The sequence below is a fragment of the Nylanderia fulva genome, unplaced genomic scaffold (assembly GCF_048542155.1).
Source record: "Nylanderia fulva isolate GAGA-0341 unplaced genomic scaffold, ASM4854215v1 Scaffold890, whole genome shotgun sequence".
Lineage (NCBI taxonomy): Eukaryota > Metazoa > Arthropoda > Insecta > Hymenoptera > Formicidae > Nylanderia > Nylanderia fulva.
The window spans coordinates 104-21327 of record NW_028191016.1 but is presented as its reverse complement, the minus strand read 5'-3'; the positions used below and the strand labels follow the sequence as shown (position 1 = coordinate 21327).

At 34.9% G+C, this 21224-nt stretch overlaps 1 non-coding gene across 1 annotated transcript; it reads left to right on the top strand.

Annotated features, from left to right (window-relative positions):
- The first annotated feature begins 1200 nt into the window (after window positions 1-1200).
- TRNAA-GGC (transfer RNA alanine (anticodon GGC)) lies at window positions 1201-1273 on the top strand. The gene has a single exon. It is a non-coding gene; the product is annotated as a tRNA-Ala (tRNA).
- Window positions 1274-21224: the final 19951 nt, after the last annotated feature.

The window sequence follows — 21224 nt, the reverse complement described above, 5'->3', positions numbered from 1 at the left end:
GTCCTCGTAATGCTCGTTTCCTATAATTATATGTATAAATGATACTCATAATATACAAAAATTGATAAAGAAATTGTTATGACCTGTCTACATAATATACGTTGAGTATAAAATATTGTAAGGACCGTCCTCATAATGACGTTTCGTCTACATAATGTACAAATGTTCACTGAAAGCGTTCTTACAATATACGGTTCACATATATATATATATATATATATATATATATTGTATATATATAATTAAAGGATAAAATATATGGTTTATGGTGCCATGAGTATTCGTTTACCTTCTCTCCGCAGCGCGGTATATCGCAGTGTACCTAACCTTTATATAGAAAATAAGGTTATACAGTATATATGATATAAAAAGTAAGATCTCTTGTATAAAATGGTTAAAAAAAAGTTTGCTATTATTTTATTAGATAATGATCAATATAAAGTTTGCAAAAAAAGTGATCTTAAGAAGAAAAAGCAGAAAAAGCATGATAAATGTTTATTTATCAAAAAATCTAATAAGGAGACTGTGAAACTTATTGCTGTTCATTGTAAGTTAAACAACATTAGATTACCTTAAATAACATAATACGATTTTTATTTAAAGAATTTTATGTTATAATTCAGTGTGTTTATTTACATTTACAGCTAATTACCAAATTTTAAATGAATTAACGCATAACCTGATGACTAATCTTCCGCAAGTAAAAATCAAAAATCTTAAAAGAGACAAGTTTACTTCTATGAAAGGAATTGATAATTCTAATCTTAGTATGCAATCTTCTGTTTTAACTGATGCATCAGAAACGCAACTTAATTCATCAATTTGTATTACAAGTTCTATTGACGTGTCAGTTGCATCAGAAGGTAAGTGTACAATTAAAATTTTGAATTACCTTAAATAAAACATAAATCAGTGTTTATATTTATAGAATTTTATATTATAATACAGTATGTTTTATTTACATTTGCAGGTGATAATTACATTTCAAATGAATTAGCACATAACCTGAAGACTAATGTTCCGCAAATAAAAATCAAAGATCTTAAAAAAGACAAGTTTACTTCATTGAAAGAAATTGATAATTCTAATCTTAATATGCAATCTTCTGTTTTAACTGACGTATCAGAAACGCAACTTGATTCATCAGCTTGTATTACAAGTTTTATTGACGTGTCAACGTCAGAATATTTATTCGTAAGTGTCTGAATAGCTCAGTTGGAAGAGCAGTCGCCCGGCAAGCGAAAGGTCTCGGGTTCGAGTCCCGATTCAGCCGACTTTCGGACCAATATTTTTCTCGCCTATTTCTTTACAGGATGTGTTAAGAGAAGGAACAAGGGGAATTTTTGAGATCCCAACCATAGGATTCAAATTCCTTTTTCAAATGTTCTTTCTTTCATAATTGTCGCAATAACATCGCGTTTTGGCTCTATTGGTCAAGAGGAATCAAGTGGAGATTGTGGCTTTAAAAATTAAAAGAGCTGACTTAATAAGTATTTTCATTATTAAAGAATTTTATGTTATAATACAGTATGTATATTTACATTTGTAAGTGATTAGCAAATTTCAAATGCATTGACACAAAACTTGGAATCTATTGTTTCGCAAGTAAAAATAGGCAAAGAGGCGGAAAAAAGAGCCGGGGACTCAGGGAAAGGAAAGGGAGAAAGGCGAGGCGGAGGAGGCAAGGGTGGGGGAAAGAAGGAGCAGAAAACGCAACGGGGGGCCAGGAGCGGGGAGGACAAGGGCGCGGAACGGACTCAGGGCAGCAGAAAGGAAGGGGGACAAGGGAAAAAGGGGGAAGGAACGCGAGAAACGAAAAAGGAAGGGACAAGATGGAGAAGGAGGAAACAAGAAAGAGGGGAAAGGGAAGCAAAGTGGGAAGAAAGGGCGAGCGGGACAGGGGGAGAGGAGAGAGAGAGGAAGTAGAGCACGAAGGGGGGGAAGAAAAAGAGGGAGAAACAAGATAAGAAGAGGCAAAACGAGAAGGAAAGGAGAGCGATACACATAACGTACAATTTAAATATGAACTTATTTATTATCATTTTCTAAAAAAGAATTCTTAAAAGAAATTAATTGAAATAGTTATATTATCGTAATATTATTATTATGTATATTTTAATTAATTTTTATATACAATTTTTAGTAGAAAAAGAAGACAAGATGATGAAAGATGTATTAAAAGATAAGGAAAAGTTAGATAAATCTCAGACATCTTTGGAAAGCTATAAAATTGTTAAGAGCTCGTCTACAAAATGCATATTAAGTGCACATAATAATGTTCGAACAGCATCGTACAAGAATAGCGACGAATCTTTGATAATAAATTGGAACACAAATTTACTAGATAAAGGTACATTATTAATCGAATAATATAATTTTCTTTATACTATTTACAACTTAAAAACATTGAATTAATAATAATACGGTTTCAAGATCACTCTAGAAGGTTTATAATTCGTGACAAAATTCCAGATAGAATTTTATTGATAATTTTATGTGGCATATGTAACACAAAAAACATTAGAAATATCAGAATATATACATATACCAATATCAAATAATATCAAATATCTAATAATATCAGATATATATTTAATACGTGCGCTTTTCGATTTAAAAAGTTTTTCTGTTACATGAAATTATAAATAGATTTCTATCTTGAATTTTTATCTGTAATTACATATGTCAATTATTCTAACTTAAATGCCAAATGTATTTTTATTGTAGAAAATATATATGATGATACTATAGGTAATATTATAGATAGAAATACTATTGTAAAAAATGTATTTGATATAGTTCCAAATAATGGACCTAAAATTATTAGTAATGTTCCTTTTTCTACATCTATATTAATATTACCAGCTAAGAAAAAAGAAGAAACTTCTTTGAATGAAATGAAGGGTAAATAAAGTTTTGTATCTTTTACACAACACACAAACACTTATAATAATCAAAGTATATTACACAATTTTTTCATAAAAGAGAAACGTAAAAATTCGAGATTATTTCTTATAATTTCTTGTAATTTTTCTTATCATTTCTTATAATTTTTTATGCTGAATACGACGTCGGCTTCAAAAATGTTCTATCATGCCCCCCCCTCCCCCACACACACACAATTTTAAAAAATTAAAATTGTAAACAGAACTATTAAGACGCACTTTATCATTAAATTTTTATAACTATAATAGTGTTAGAAAAATTTTTTTAAGTTATTAAATTAATCTTAAAAATCCTATTATATATATATAACATAGTAATGTACGCAAAAATTTCTTTTGAAAGTTAGAAGTCTTAATAATAAACTATATTTAAAAAAGAAAACATTTTTTTATGTCAGTTTTAATATAATAAAGTACATCAAAAACCCCTTTTATATAATCATAATCTTGACTTAAAATTTTTCAAAATTGTGATGACGATTTTTGAAACCGGCATAGTATTTAGCATAAAAAACTAGAGAAATAATATTTTGCATTTCTGTATTTAAAAAAGCTATTCCTTATAGGGTCACTATTTATATTTCGGGAATAGGAACAAAAACAAATAGTTAAGCTGCGAATATATTTTTATTGTTTTTCAAAGTACTCGCCACGATGATCGATACACTTTTGCATGCGCTTAAACCAATTTTCAAAGCATTTATTCCATTCCGAATGAGGTATCTCCAAAACATGATTTTTGAACGCTTCAATAGCTTCTTCGGGCGATGAAAATCGTTGACCACGCAGTTTATTCTTCACGGATGGGAACAAAAAGAAATCATTGGGTGCCAAATCAGGGCTGTACGGCGGATGACTCGTATCAATACAGCTATTTAATAGACGAAGAGCAGGAGAAATGGAAAGGACCTTAATTGAAGATTATAAGAATTAAATTATCAAAAAATTGATCCAAAAATGAATATAGATGATTTTAATGCACTTTCATTAGAATGCCAAAAAATAGCGATGGAATATGTGCGGTTTACAATCCGTGGAAAGCTGAGCCGTACTGTTTCTGTTTTATTGGATTCTGAATTACAAAAATGTGTAGAACTAATTCTTCAATATAGAAATAAAGCCGGTGTTAGTTCATCAAATCCTTATGTTTTTGGTATTCCTAATATGGATCGTCGTAAACATGCATACTTGAAAGCATGTGATCTAATGCGCAGATTTTCAATTGAATGTGAAGCTAATCAGCCTGAAACTTTACGAGGTACTACTCTGCGTAAACATGTAGCAACTTTAGGAGTCAACTTAAACTTAACGGATATTGAAATTACGGATCTTGCCAATTTTATGGGACATGAAGAAAAAATTCATCGTGAACATTATAGAATGCCAGTAGTTCATCGAGAAGTTTTACGAATGTCCAAATTATTAGAATCTGCAAGTGGCAAAAATGAAAATGAAAATAATCTCAATGATAAGGAAGAAAATAATAAAGATATAAATATTTTCGAAAATGATATGATTCCAAGTACTTCAAATTGTGGTAAGTAGTTTATATATATGCGCTTATATATTATAATATAATATAAATAAAGCTATGCTTATTGTGAACTTGACGCGAGACACTACCGTGTCTCTTGATTTTAATTCTTAAACAAATTAATTATAATCTAAAATATTACATAGTTATTTACATATTTATGTTCAAAAAGGTTTAACTTGTAATAATTAAAATAATCGAACTATTAATAAATTTTATGTGTCAACAAATTATAAATATAAAATATTAAAATATGAGTTATCTTCATGAATTTTTATCTGTTTTACATTATAACATTTTTATACATTTCTATACATTATACATTTCTATAAAATGACCGAATAAGAAATTTAGAAAAAAGTATAATAGTTTGCCTTTTAAAAATTATAATATGTACAAATATAATTTTAATAATAGAAAAATTTACATAATACAGACTTATATGTTATTATTTTTTAATGTTATTAATTTTAATTAATATAAAATTTTAGATTTGAATAATTCCTATTCAAGCGACAGTAATACTGATACAGAAAAATATATCTCTAAGAAAAAGAAGCGTTCTAGTAAGTTTTATAAAAAAATACAGTGTAAGAATTGATATTATAATATATACAAGGTGTCCCATTTTAACTTACACAGACAAATATTTCCAATACGGTGCGTTAAATCGAAAAATGTATCCCGCATGAATTCAATGGCTTAAAAAAGCTATAAGATGGTGGCAATAATTTGACCTTGAATTGTCATTTGTAAATCACGTGAAGGTCACAGTCAATTTTTGAATTATTAATTTCCATTTTTTATTGCATTGCATATTCTTGTAGCTTGTCTCGAGAGCTTTCCAAAACACTATAATAGAATATCTTTTTATGGAGTACTCTTTGAGCTATAAAGGTTTGAAGCTCACAATTTTTGACAAAATGTAAAATATCTTGTAAAATATTCAGTTTTCGGTAATTATACCTTAATACTTTTTTTGCACAGAATAATGAGAGCAATCAATTGGTGTAAAAAAACACATAGTTGCTCATAAAAAAAGTGCAGCTGCATGTTGAATATTATATATTTTTTTAAAACAATTATCTGTTTTCTTTATACCAATTGATTGATCTTATTATACTGTGCATAAAAGTATTAAGGTAAGATTACCGAAAACTGAATATTTTACAAGATATATATTTTACATACGTCAAAAAATTGTAAACTTCAAACCTTATAACTCAAAGAGTACTCCATAAAAAGATATTTTATTATAGTGTTTTGGAAAGCTCTCGAGACAAGCTATAAGAATATGCAATAAAAAATGGGGGCTAATAATTCAAAAATTGACGGTAACCTTAACGTAATCTACAAATGACAATTCAAGGTCAAATTACTGCCACCCTCTTATAGCTTTCTTCAAGCCATTTAATTCATGTGTAACACATTTTTCGATTTAACGCATTGTATTTGAGATATTTGACTGTGTAAGTTAAAATGGAACACCCTGTATATTTTTTCTGTTTTTTATTTCATTTATCATTTTCTATTTTCTACTTACAATTAGCATCACCATATGGGAAATGTAAAAGAGTACGTTGGAATGAAACCGAAAAGAAGATTGTATTGGATGCCTTCGGAAGTGCAGCAAGCAATTAAGAGCTAACTCGTAGGTCGCAAGTTCGAGTCCGTGTCTTGTTACTTTTTTTTGTTTTATCTTGCTAGTTTTGAAAAAGTGTTGTTGTTTAGATATATTTATTTATTTATTTAATTAAATTATTACGTTAAAAAATTTTTTTTCAAATATTATTTTTATACCTTATTTTTATTTAAATTATATTTGTATTTCAAAAAAGTTACCTACGTTACACGAAATTCAAGAATAATTAAGAAGAATCCAATCGCTTTAAAACACAGAACTGCTGTTACAATAAAAGCGTGGCTAATGAATCAGAGGCAGAAGCAAAGAGCTTTAAAATCGTAATTGTTTTACTTTATTTTTAACTATGTTTGATTTATTCGATGTTTGGCATATACTATGCACTAAAAGAATTAAACATAAACAAGAATTTAACATACTTACTAAATTATGAAATAATTTGTAATCATCTATTAATTAATAGAAGCCAAAAAATCGCGGGAGGGAATATGTGCGGTTTACAATCCGTGAAAGCGGAGCCTTCTGTTTCTGTGTTTATTGGATCTAATTTACAAAAATGTGTAAACGAATGCTTCAATATAGAAATAAATCCCGGTGTTAGTTCATCAAATCCGTATGTTTTTGGTATTCCTATATGGCTCGTCGTAAACAGGCATACTTGAAAGCATGTGACTAAGGCGCAGTTTCAATTGAATGAAGCTATTAGCCGAAACTTTACGAGGTACTACTTGCGTAAACATGTAGCACTTTAGGGAGTCAACTTAAAACTCTAACGGATTTAGAATTACGGATCTTGCCATTTTAATGGGACGTGAAGAAAAATTCATCGTGAACATTATAGAATGCCAGTAGTTCATCAAGAAATTGTACGAATGGGGGTCCAATTATTAGAATCTGCAAGTGGCAAAAATGAAATGAAGATAATCTCAATGATAAGGAAAGAAAATAAAAAGATATAAATATTTTCGCAAATTGATATATTCCAAGTACTCAATGGTGGTAAGTATTTTATATTATATGCGCGTATATATTATAATAGATAATAATCTGTTGCTTAGTGTGAACGTGACCGGAGACACTACCGTGCCTTTATTTTTATTCTTAAACAAATTAAATTATAATCTAAAATATTCATAGTTATTTAGCATATTATGTTTTCTTCAAAAGGGTTTTCTTAACTTGTTGTATATTAATTAAAATAATGTCGAACTATAATAAATTTGATGTTGTCAAAAATTATAAATATAAAATATCTAAATTACTTCCATGAGGTTATCTTAAGGAATTTTATCTGTGTACATTATAACATTTTTATACATTTCTATACATTATACATTTCTATAAAATGACCGAAACCGACCCGAAATAGAAATTTAGAAATGTAGAAAAAGTTATAATAGTTTGCCTTGTTTTTAAAAATTAACTTGGTTACAAATATATTTTCTATAATAGAAAAAAATGTACATAATACAGACGTTATATTGTTTATTTTTTTTCATTGGTTTAATTTTAATTTTAATAAAAATTTTGTATAGGGATTTGAATACATTCCTATTCAAGCGACAGTCAGTAATACTGTAAAGAAAAATATTTATCTCTTAAGAAAAAAGAAAAAAGAAGCGTTCTAGTAAGTTTTTATAAAAAATACAGGTGTAAGAATTGATATTATTATAATTAATAAAGGTGTCCATTTAACTTTACACAGGACACATATTACAAATTACGGAGCGTAAGCGAAATGTATCCCGCATGAATTCAATGGCTTAAAAAAAAAAAGCTATATAAGAGGTGGCAAATAATTGGACCTTGGAATTGTCATTTGTAAACTCACGTGAAGGTCAACAGTCAATTTTGAATTATTTAATTTCCAGTTTTAGTGCATATCTTGTAGTTGGGTCTCGAGGGCTTTCCAAAACACATAATAGAATCTCTTTATGGACGTACTCTTTGAGCTATAAAGGTTTGAAGCTCACAATTTTGACATAAAATGTAAAATTATCTTTGTAACAATTCAGTTTTGGTAATTTACCTTAATACTTTTTTTGCACAGAATAATGAGAGCAATCAATTGGGTAAAAAAACACATAGTTTGCTCATCAAAAAAGTTTGCAGCCTGGCAGCGGCCTTGTTGTAATTATCTATTTTTTTGTAATTTAAAAACAATTATCTGTTTCTTTATCACAAATTGTGATTGATGCTGATTATTACTGTTTGCAAAAAAAAGTTATAATGTATGTTATGTATGATTACCGAAGACAAAAATGAAAATTTTACCAAGATATTTACATTTTATGTCAGAGGAGGCAAGGAAGAAGGAAAATTGTTGTTGTTTAAACTTCAAACCCGGTAAACTCAAAAGAGTAACTACCATTGTTGTGAAATAAAAAAAAGAATATTTTATTATTATGTTTTTTTGGAAAAGCTCTTCTCGTAGAATCGAGACGAGACAAGCTATATAAGAATATGCAAATAATATGCAATAAAAATGGGGGGGGGTTAATTTAATTCAAAAATTGACGGTAACCTTAACGTAATATACAAATGACAATTCAAGCGTCAAATACTGCACCCTCTTATAGCTTTTTCAAGCCATTTTATCATATTTAATCTGGTGTGGGTTGGTAACATCATTGTTCGATTATTTTTTTCTTTTAAACGCATTGTATTTGATATTTGACTGTGTTCGCCGGTGTTTGTGTATTTGTTTGTTTGTAAGTTTAAAATGGAACACCATGTTTGCTTGTGTTTGTTATATTTGTTTCTGCTTTTTAGTTCATTTCGAATGCCCAGTTCTATTTCTACTACTTCAATTAGCATCACCAATATGGGAAATGTTTATAAAAAGAGAGTAAGTTTAACGTTGGAATTGCAACCGAAAAAAAAGAAGAGTGTATTGGAAGATGCCTTCTTTCGGGAAGTGTGGCAGCAGAAATACAAGAGCAGCAGCAATTAAGAGCTTAACTCGTAGGTGGTGCGCGTGATAGGGGTCGCACAAGTTCGAGGCAGGTACTGTACTTTTTTTTGTGTATTTGCTAGTTTTTGAAAAAGTGTTGGTGTTTAGATTGGTGGTGTAGATATTATTTTTGTTTATTTATGTTAATAAATTAGTTTACGTTGTGGTGGGGTAAAAAAGTTTTTTTCTTCAAATAGGTGAAGTTTTATATCGGAGGTTATTTAAATTAGATGTGTATTTGCAAAAGTCCTTACGTTACACGAATTCAAGAAGTAATTAAGCCAGACTCAATCGCTTTTAAACCACAGAACTGCTGTTACATTAAATAGCGTGGCTAATGACAAATCAGAGCAGAAGCAAACGACTTAAAAATCGTTCGTTAATGGGGTTTTCTTATTTTTAACTATGTTTGAATTTATTCGATATTTGTTTGGCCAGATTACTATGCACTTAAAAGAATTAAACAAAATATTTAAAATATTCTGACATTATGAAAATATTTGTGTCATATATATATTGGAAGAATGTAGTGTTATTATAACGTAAAACATTTAAAATATTTGTTTTTTATTCTTTAAAGAATGTAATATATTGTATAACCTACAACATTTTTACAATAGATGTAGAACAATTTTAATGATTCTTCTATAATTTTTATTTTAAAGAAATTACATATGTGTTCGACAGTTAGTTTTATAATTTTTTAAAAATATTAAAAAGTAACAGTATACAAAAATAATGTAGATTCGTATGGTAGTTAACTAATTTTTTCCTGGTCACTGAAATTGATCAACATTATATATGTAGAATCCATAATTAACAATAAACTACAGATTTTGTTGTAACTCCAATAAATAATTCAGTAAAGTAAGTTTGTAAAATATAAACAAACAATCGATTTATATTAATTGGTATATATTAACAATATAAGCAAAATACAAAAAAAACTATGTTATATCTTAAGAATGTTAGGTATGTTTTATATAAAGAATATAATTATGTTACTACTTACAAGGGGACAATACACCCTGGTTACATCGAGAATCAGGGCTGCCAATTTTTTTGGTGAGTCTAGAGGTCAACAAAAGGTAATACGTGTTTCGGGTTTTGTCGAATGCTCCGTATCTCGAGTAAAAAAATTTGAAAATATCGAAAAGTGCAGCAGCAATTAAGAGCTAACTCGTAAGGTCGCAAGTTCGAGTGTGTCTTTGTTACTTTTTTTTTGTTTTATCTTGCTAGTTTTTGAAAAAGTGTTTGTTGTTTAGATACTATTTATTTATTTCTATTTAATTAAATTATTACGTTAAAAAATTTTTTTTTCACAAATATTTTGTTTTTATATCTTATTTTTATTTAAATTATATTTGTCATTACACATTACCTGCATACACAAAAATACTTGTGGCAAAATTTTTCCTGAAGCAGGTTATTGGCATATTGGGGCCGTATATGAATGCGTAATTTTATTAAAATCTCCTAAAAAAAACTCTGTAGTTTTTTCGCCTTTATCGGAGAGAATTCGTCGCACATCAGCGCGGTACTCGCAACCAGTTGATCAGTGTTTATAATGAAGTCTCTTTGAAATTTTACAATTTTGTTAGCGATGCGATTTTGAAAATATTTTCGCTTCATTTAATATTTGTGATATATCTAATGCATTTTTCGATTTAATGTATCGCGTTATTTCATTTGCCGAATCCTACATGTGATTAAATTTGATTGGCCCATGAGTCGGAGCTGCAACACTCGAAATTTTCAAAAATGGTACTTGCTGCTTGGGAAGCCCACCATTCTCGAACATCCCTTGTTAATGCTTCTTTCCTCCTGGCTTCTCGTCGAAAAAACGATCATCAAAATAGTACATTGTTATTGTATCATATTTTTCGGTATTCCACCCACCACGCTCGATTGTCTCCGACGCCATGAGTTAACTGACTTTTACTTTCAAGCGCTGCTTCCCTACCGCGTCATGAATGGTCTTCAAATTCAAATTGGGGTTGTTAGTGTTCTCTTAAAGATTGACAATTCATTTATGACAACATCTTATGTTAAACTAAGACATTACGGACGGTTTTATTGATTTTTTGAAAGTTGGTGTGTTAATCAGATCTGCCTTTCCACCGGAAACGGAAGAAAAATAAGAAAAAATAAATTGTACATTGTGGGGAACTTTTTTTTATTCATTGCCGCAAACAAATTGCAAATTGTCGCCGCCGATTTCGATTTTTGATTTGTTCAATGTTTTTACGGATTGTATTATCACCCCAGTGTAAATGTCTTGCAACAAGGGTTAAATCAGTAAAATTTTGTAAAACAAAATTCTTATATCTTCCTTATTTCCTTCAATTGATTTGACGGTATACAATTAATTAACGTAATAATCTTTTAAAAATAGTTACCCTAATAGGTGTTGAAAATAAATAAAACAAACAAAGTGAGCAGAAACGCAGATAGTATTGATGAAAAAAATAATTAAAATTACAAAATATAACATTAAAATTTAAAATACTTATATACATATCATATATATAATATATAAAAAGACAAAATTAATTTAAATAAAAATAAGATTATATAAAAACAAAAAATATTGAAAAGAAATTTTAACGTAAAAATAATTTAATTAAATAAATAAATAAATATATTTAAACAACAAACACTGTTTTCAAAAATAGTAAGAATTACAAACAAAAAAAAAGTTAAGTAACAAGACACGACTCGCTCGAAATACGGACCCAACCCGCCGAGTTATAGCTCCTCTTAATCGCTGCCTGCACTTTTCGTATTTTTTAAAAATTTTTTTACTCAAAAATACGGAGCATAGGCATCGCAAAAAACGCCGCCGACGAACGCGACGACGAAACGACGGACGCGAAAAAACGTATCACTTTTTTTTGAACTGTAGAATCACCAAAAAAAAAATTGGCTCAATCCTATTCTCGATTTTTGTATGCGGGGGTTGTAGCGTCCCCGTTGTTGTGTCGGTTTTGTTAGTGTCCCCTGGTACTTTCGGCATCAACGCATTTATGAACAAATAAGTAAGAATAATAGAGATACGTTGCAGGATTAATTCAGCAGAGGAATTACGAAGAGGAGAAGGGAAGTAGTTTTAGTTTTCGTTAGTTTCGTATAGCGTAAGGTTTTAACGTAGTTTCCCGTACCGTAGTTTTACGTACGTACGTAGTTTAATATTTAGGAAAGAAACGATCCGTTAAGACTGTAAAAAGTACTGAGTAATATATTTATAATTACTATTATTACCATGTATACAACTTATCGTTCTATCTCGCATTCACCGGTGGGTGAGTTTCTCGATTATCTCGGGAAGCTGTGATGCGAACTGCTGTGAATGAAAACGAAGATAGATTAAATGGTTGGAATGGTAGAGATGGGGCAACGGGGTCGCGAGATACCGTCGGTCGCCAGGGTCTAACCACCTCCTCGACTTGCCTTTAACTGGCTGGGGGGGGTCACTACTCGATCATTGCCTTAAAGGTTGGGTCACCACCTCGACCCTTGCTTTCAACGGGATGCGGTCACTACTGACCTTGCCTTATTAAACTGGTTTGGGTACATCTCGACCTTGCCTTTTACGGAGGGGTTACCTACTGACCTTGCATTAACTGCGTGGGTTCACCACTCGATCCTGACTTCACTGGCTGAGTATTACTGACCTGGCCTTAAAACTGGGGTGTGTCACCACTCCGAACGTGCCTCACTGGGGGCACTACTTGACCCTTGCCTTAATGGTTGTGTTGTTGTTGACCGGACTACGGAAGAGGCATCCCGTTGGGCTTCACTCAAAGGATCCACAACCATTCCTGCTGATTTCCCGGCCCACTCGCAAGAGCAGGGGCACGGCTTTCAATCCAAACGCGTCGCCAGTCCTTTTGTTTAGACTCCAAAGGACCAGGTTGGATTTGGACTTCAGGATGGGCTATCTCCCTTCATGTTGCGCGTCTTGTGTCTACGTTTGGGGATTATGCTGAGTGCATTGCTACAAGAACAATCTGACTCTGCCAAGACGAGTCTAGTGTGAAAACGTGGATGAAGGAGCGATAATAACTCACACACTTGTTTCTTTTGGGACACAAGGAAAGGGTTATTCCACAGGGAGCGCACTCCCCTACTCACTATTACCCAAATTCTGAAAAACGCCGAAGGCAGGAACCGTCTTATGGTACACGGGCAAAACTTACAAACACACAATGATTCTGCTTACTCGCGTCTAGGACGATGATTACCGATTTTTTACGGGATTACGCTCAACGTGGGTTGACGCTCGCTAGTTGACGCTAGGAACAGTTTCATCGTACCGATCCCAGATAGCCTCTCTGGCTAAATGAATAATTTCACCTGGCACGATAATGTGACCAGATGGACACGGAACGAATGTACCCGGCGGAACGCAAACTTTATTTAAGTTGTGGAGGATGATAGAACGACCCACGTAGCGACGGTTCGTTTAAAGCGGACCCTCCTCCGAAGTAGTGAGCGTACAGTAAACGCAGTCGTACCTTAACGGAGGTGATTCGACTATCAAGAGTCGCCCGGTGTTCGGGCTTTTTTTGGACTAGGCGACGGGGTCTCCCCACCGCGAGGTCCTTCCGCCAATGAGCTCGTCGCGCGCCCCACTACGGCGGCGGCGGCCGAATCTAGAACGAATCGGCGGCGATGCGGGGTTATATTTGTATAGATGGGGATAGAGTCGACTCCTCAAGAGTTAAGAAGTTCTCGACCTCCTCAAGAGTTCCCATTTTCATTTTTTTTATTTTCGATTTTTGCATGCAAGGTCGATTCATAAAGAGTTCCTACATTTATTAAATCAGTATTTCTTCACGATTCCTTTTAGATCATCACAGGGGTGCTCAATTACATTGATTATGATATATAATCATTACGGTAAGTATCATTTCACCGCTAGGAGTACTGGGTGAGGAAATATTGATTTGTACACGTAAGATTCGACACTTGGGAACTCGATCGCTCAAAATAAAAAGTGTTTACGGTCGGATTCGCGCGACTGTCGGAATACGATCGGATGAATTAAATATCGATTTCCACATATGTTTCGCGGGTCGGAGAGATCGTGATTCTGGAGTGATTTATGAGTCATTTGCGTATGATCCAGATCGATGTTAGTGATCTTTCTAAGTATGTCAGAAAATGACAATGGTCACTCGGAATCACGATTTCTACGAGTTGTGGAAATCAATTGGACGCTCTCGTGAGAGATGATTGCGAATCGAACTAAAAAAGTTAAATAAACGACCCTCTCGCTTTATGCGCAACTAAAGAAAAGGGATCGGCACGCGAGTCGTGCACATCCAACATCCGTTATGGTCACCCATAGAATTAACTTTATTGGAGGTGTTTATATTTTATGCCGGATGGTACCGTTAGGTGCCTCCGCAATTGACCTATGGTGTTTATTAGGGCCTCCATTGACATTTGATTCTAAGATGTTAAAATACGGATGGTAGAAGGTTGCACGCATCGCGGATCGATCAGAAATAAATGAACGCTTACCAGCTAAATCGATTGACGGCTTCTAACTATGTACAAAACTAAACTTTGACTAGTCATCGATAGCTCTCTAAACTTAATGCTATATATTTTTGCTAGGCGTGTTGGTGAAATCCATTGCAGGCCATAACTTAGGCTCAGCAAAGTGTTATCAAGACGAACTTGATCCGGACAGAATGGACGTTCCGTTTATGTGCTTAACGCACGTAGCGTGATGCAATGGATTCGCACATGACCATATTTTATCTGTATATATGTTTTTTTTATGATTTTTAGTTTTTTACCCGGACTTGGAGCATCTACCTATATACAATATTAACTAAGACTCCAGATGGACTATTTACATATGTACAAACGCGACTATCGTTGTCTACAAATTATATGCTTGTAGGCAGTTGCGCGTTCTAGGGACAAAGTTCAGGATGTTGTCCGGAGAGCCTGATATAAGGTATCTGTTTGCACGGTTGATCCAGATGGACACGTGGACGGTCGCAGTGTCACCACTCGACCTTGCCTTTACTGGCTGGGTCACTACTTGACCTTGCCCTTAACTGGTTGGGTTACCACTCGACCTTGCCTTTTACTGGCTGGGTCACTACTCGACCTTGCCTTAACTGTTTGGGTTACCACTCGACCTTCGCCTTCACTGGCTGGGTCACTACTTGACTTGCCTTAACTGGTTGTGTCACCACTCGACCTTTGCCTTCACTGGCTGGGTCACTACTCGACCTTTGCCTTAACTGGTTTGGGTCACACTCCGACCTTACCTTTACTGGCTGAGTCACTACTTGACCTTGCCTTAACTGGTTGGGTTACCACTCGACCTTGCCTTCACTGGCTGGGTCACTACTCGACCTTGCCTTAACTGGTTGGGTTGTGACCGAACGGGATGCCTTCTATTGCCCCCTTCCATTTTGGAGTTGTTGTTTCTGAGGCTTTGTTTTTTTGTGTTGCCCCCTTCTAGATCTGGACTTATCTAGAGGATTTCTTTTTGGTTCTTCTTGAGATGCTGTGAATCTATTTCGTTTTTGGTTTGCCTTGATTTTTGTGTGATTTTGTCGTATTTTGGTTATATTTCGTCTTTTTATTCCATCTCGTTTCTCTGCACTTGTTTTTCTTGAGTGTTTCCTTTTTCATTCGAACTTGAATTTGTTGTATTGTCGATGGGGTTTCTGTGATGGAATTTCTTTGTTCTTGGTTATTTTCTTTATTAGACAGATTAAGAGTGCAGGAGTCTATCGTCCAATTTGGCGATTTTCTCTTGTTTCTTTGCAATTCTGATGTTGAATTTTTGTTTTTCTTTTTGTAAGCTGTCTGATTTTGCTTATTGAGCTGTTGTTTGCGCTCTGTTATTTTATTTTTCTCCTCCCTACTAATTGAAGAATTAGTTTAGTTGACGATCTGATATTTTGAAATTTGACGTTGAAGTTTGTCATTCTGACAAGTTATTGTCGCTTCGAATTTAGTCAAAATATCGTGTCCTAGAACCATCTGGAACGCCAGTCTGCCACACGTAGAATTCGTGTACAAGCTGCGTGTTGTTGATGTCTAGAGTGACTTGAATTTTGCAGGCTATCGTCATCTCCTGCTCTCCAAATGCACCTTTTAACTTGCATTTGCGGATTGGGAATTCTATCTAGAGTCTCCCCGCTTTTGTTAGCTTTTCTAACGTATTTGTAGCCATGACTGATATCTCAGCCCCAGTGTCTACAAGAGCACTGATTTGTGTATTACCGATTTTTAAGTCGATAATCGGGTGACATTGATCTTCGTCGTTTGATTCGACATCGTCGTCACTGAGATCTTTGAGAATTTTTTGACGTTCTCATTATTGAAACTTGTTTAGTTTCGTATTTCTCCTCCGGTTCGTAGCTGTGTCGGCTTTCGTCCGATGAGGAAATGGAATCCGTTGACGATACTTCTCTCTGCCGTATTGATGAAATTCCCTTTTTTCCCGGCGCTTTCGTCTCAAAGTTCGAGTTTTTTAGTGCATTGCTGCCTCCCTTTGATTTCGCTGCGTTGTTATTCCGGGTCTGATTACAGTCAGATTCAGGAAACTCCACTTTGGGTTTTGATTTTCTCGTTTGGCCTTGGCCATACCAGGGCAGTGCTTTTTGCTCTCTCTTTGGGGTATATGGATTCGTTTTCGTGTTCCATTGCGGTCTGCGATTGTATGATGTTGGATTTGGTGTCTTCTTCTGAGCGCTTTTGTTGGCTGCTTTGTCCGTGGATCTTGCAGTTCTTGTCTCAGCAGCTGTCTGCCTTTCATCCTGGATTTCCTCCAAAATTGCAGTAAGGTCGGGAATGGTCTTCGTGGTTGACCACTTAATCTCGCGTGAGACTTCCTTGTCGAAATGTCTCTTTAGACAGCGGATTATCTCTATATCACCCATGGGTGGACTTAGGTTTTTGGCTTGTCTTGCTAGATCCAACGCGTAATCGGACATGTTTGGTGTCTTCTTAGCGTTGTACTGTCCCATGTATAGCTTTTCCCTAAATTTAGCTTGCTGATTTTCGCCCCAATAATGCTGTATGAAAGCATCACGAGCTTCGTTGATGTGCGCGAAGTCCTGAATCTCAAACCAGCTGGATGCTTGGTCTCTCAGGCATTTTCCAAAGAAGTGAAGAAGATCACGATTGTCGATCTCCTCGTAGAGTGCGATCGAGTTGAATTTTTTAATGAATCGCATGGGATTCAAGTCGGTGTTCCGTTGAACTTGATCTCGTCGAAAGGATTTTTCAACCATCCGCCTCTCGGTAACCTAATCCCGTTCATTGGTGCAAAGTACTGTCCTGCATCGATTACGTTTTTTGCATCGTCTGGCTCCGTAGAGCACTGCGAATCGCATCGACTACGCAAGGCGTTGGCGTTCCTTAATGCTGTCAAAACGGTTTCTAGTTCCTTTTCGAGGGTTCTGATTCTTTCCTCGGCGATCTCCAAAGGTGTCTTCGTTGATGAAGGTCCTTGAAGATTATTCTCGGACTTATGCAATGGGTTCCTCATCCTTCCGGATCTGAGGGTTGAGACGGGTGAGTGTTGCACTCCCTTAAAGACTTTCTTGTCTTCGTCTTTGTCCATGGTGCCGCAGAATATTACTTAAAATTGCCGGTTATTAAGCTTTTATTACGTTAACGAACGCGTTAGCTTTAGTTATTATTATTAAACCCGAGTTAAGTAATAATAAATAACTTGTTACGGTACGTCCCAATCGCTACATAAATTTCGCGTAATTTCAGAGATTTCCCGATTTATTTGATGTGTACCCTACGATTATTTAAGAGATATATTATTAAAACGGATCGTTATAATCGAATTACTCGGTATGATGCGCGAATAATTGATCAAAACCGAATTAAAATATTAAGTGCAGTTTGAGGCACTCTTCATGGTCCGCGCTTTAGGATGCGCGTTTGCGATTTCCGACGAATAATGAGATGGGCTCTCTTCGTGGTCCGCGCTTTGGCTGAGCGCTAGAGTCGCGAATTGGTTGTAGGTCTCTCTCCGTGGTCCGCGCTTTTTCGAGCGCCGTTGTTGGATGGAAATTTACCGGCTCTCTTCGTGGTCCGCGCTTTTTATGCGCTTCTGAAGAATGGAATTTTTACCGGCTCTCTTCGTGGTCCGCGCTTTTTACTCGATCGGAATTTTTTATTGAAATTATTATAATTCCTGTAATAACAACTATTAATTGAAATTACAATTAATTCGTACCAATGGCTAAGCAACTCAATGCTTTCTTTTATTCGCCTGGTAGAATTAGAACCAACGTTTTGTGTATTTTCAGGAAAAAACAAGGAAATGGGATATTTCGCTTGCATGCGTCACACTTAATGCCCGACGTCACAGTTTGCTTCGTCTTCTTTTATTGGCAAGTGTTTATAAAGACACATAAATATTCCATGCACAACGCGGTTTTCTTTGTTCGTTACTTCGCTACGGTACGTCCCAGTCGCTACATAACTTTTACGTATTTTCAGAGCTTACCCGTTTGCTTTTCGCGAATTAAAGAAATTGATCGATAAGCGTCTTATGATTCACGTAAAAAAGAAATTATTATTTGAACCACTACGTTGTTATTGACCTATTTATTATTACGGTATATGATTTTATTCAATTCGTTTCGGACTTAACCTACGCGAATGAAATCTACCGACGGAAACGATCGTTTCGGATTTTTATCTCCGCACGAAACGATTTCCTAATGCACCACCATTTAAGGCAAGGGTGTCTAACTATCTTATTTCGTTCTGAATTTAATCTTCCCGAAATTTTAAAATCAATGCAGCACCATTTCAGGCAAGGGTGTCTAACTCTTTTCTTCGCTCGGAATTTAATCTTTACGAAAGAAAATACGCGAAACTTTGACTAAAGAATTATACGCGTGTATAGTTTTACAATATCTCGATTGAATATTTTTGTTTGAATTTAATCAACGCGAAAATACGCGATACTTTGAATAAAGAATTATACGCGTTAATAGTTTTACAATATTTCGATTGTATTAGTTTTACAATATTTCGATTGACCGCTTTCATTTGAATTTAATCAACGCGAAAGTACGCGATACTTTGAATAAAGAATTATACGCGTGAATAGTTTTACAATATTTCGATTGAATTAGTTTTACAATGTTTCGATTGTCTACTTCCGTTTGAATTTAATCAACGCGAAAGTACGCGATACTTTGAATAAAGAATTATACGCGTGAATAGGTCTTTGTTGTCGCGCTTGAAGCTATGGTACGTTACAGACGCTACATTTATTTCGCGTACTAGGCGTAATTTCCCGCTTCTTATATTACGACAGTTTTTATCAAAAAGACTCGTGTTTTAGATTGCAAGCCCTATCCAAGATTTATTGACGTGTTTCTCGCGTCAACAGTCACGGTTTGCCGCTTGGTGATATTTGGCAATCGTGGCTTGTAAATCGAACGTGGTTTTACGCAAATCTTATCCGAAGATTTTAGATTCTATCCATAAGAACCGTCGAACTATGTTTCGGCGGCTGTCACGGTCGCCACGTGTGGGGATTTGGGACTCCCGGTATTTTGGAAATCACGGGCTATTCACAAGGCAATACTCACGGCAGCGTTGCGATAGGTACGCTGTTTCACTGTGACCGAACGGGAATCAGGGTTGTATCCCTCGCTTCGATTTAGCGGTCTCCAGACGCCCCCGCTTTCACCTTTATGGTCGCCACTTGCTTTGACCTAATAAGCAAGAAGGTATAGTGCGTCGATGATGTCCCTTTGTGCCAAGGATGTCAGAGAACGATGCCGCTCCTTTGTCCTTTGTGATGGCTGCCGCGCCGTCTTTGAAGATGGCCGCCGCTGTCGCGCAGAACGAGACTGCGTCTGGCGATTGCGACAATGAAATGTCGCAGGGAATCGACTTATCCTTGATCTCTCCTTGTTCGCAGGTTACCGATGGATGTCTACGACGCCCTGAAGGATTCACACCTGGAGGATGATCAGCGTGGGAAACGGAATACGTGGGTAAGTATTAATCACTGTGGTTTTAGGTTTCACTAAAGAGGTTTATTTCTCAGTGTCCTCAGCTTCGTCTCAATACAACCAAACACGGTTTACAAACGTTTTGAGTCCGCACGCGGGATTATAATTAACGCTTTGATTTTACATTAGGCGTTACTAATGTTACAGAACAAACACTCGCGATTATTGTCGCTTTGTAATACGCGTCGTATTACCTATGAGGGTTCGCGTTTGATCTGTCTCCTCGTTTTACGAGACTAGAATTCGTCTCGGACGAATCGAACCCAACTATCACGAGAAGCGTATAAGTTCCGACTGTTACTTCGAACTTGACCGAGATCCGCAAAGAGTATAAGCCCCGACTGTCTCGAGTGATGGTCGCTCACGCCTTATATACTGATCTGTGCGCTCGCCCCTCTCTTGGCACCGCTAGCCAATCAGAACGCGCGCCGCCCCACCGCGGAGCTTCGAACGAATCGCTGCGCTAGGCTCTAAGGTAGGTTGCGCGAGAGTTCTTGTTTTCGCATTTCTTGAGTATAAAGCTAACTCAACTAGAGTTCCTCTTTTTACTAAAAATGATATTATTTGGCTATGGCTGGTAATTGGTTATCGTTGTTACCCATAGCCGTAAATTAAATAAAATAATATTAATTAAAATAACTTAAGATGTTTATATCTATTTTTAAAACAAAATGATGTCTTGACAGAGTGGGTCGAGTCGAGCCGTTGGATTGATAAAAGGAAAAATCAACCTCTTGATTTAATTAATTCTATAAACTAAAAATAAGATAAAATAAACTTATCACACTCACGTATTGCCAACTTTGGCCTCAACTCGAATCACAATGTCAAGACAAAGTCGCTGTACATACTTATCCTAATAAAACTATACATTTGTTAAAAAGTAAGATTATATATAGAACTTATACTTAGTGATCTTTTTGTTTAATGTAACGGGTGTCGAACGATGCATGGATGCTAATTACCCAAAGCCGGATGCTAGGCTTCTGTTTGCATGATATTTGTGTTTGTCATTATTAGATGATTTTATATATAGACACTTTAAGTCGCTGACCTCGGTTTTGACCAAAGTGTGTTAGACATTCATATTATCTCCCAGATGACTTAGAGATTC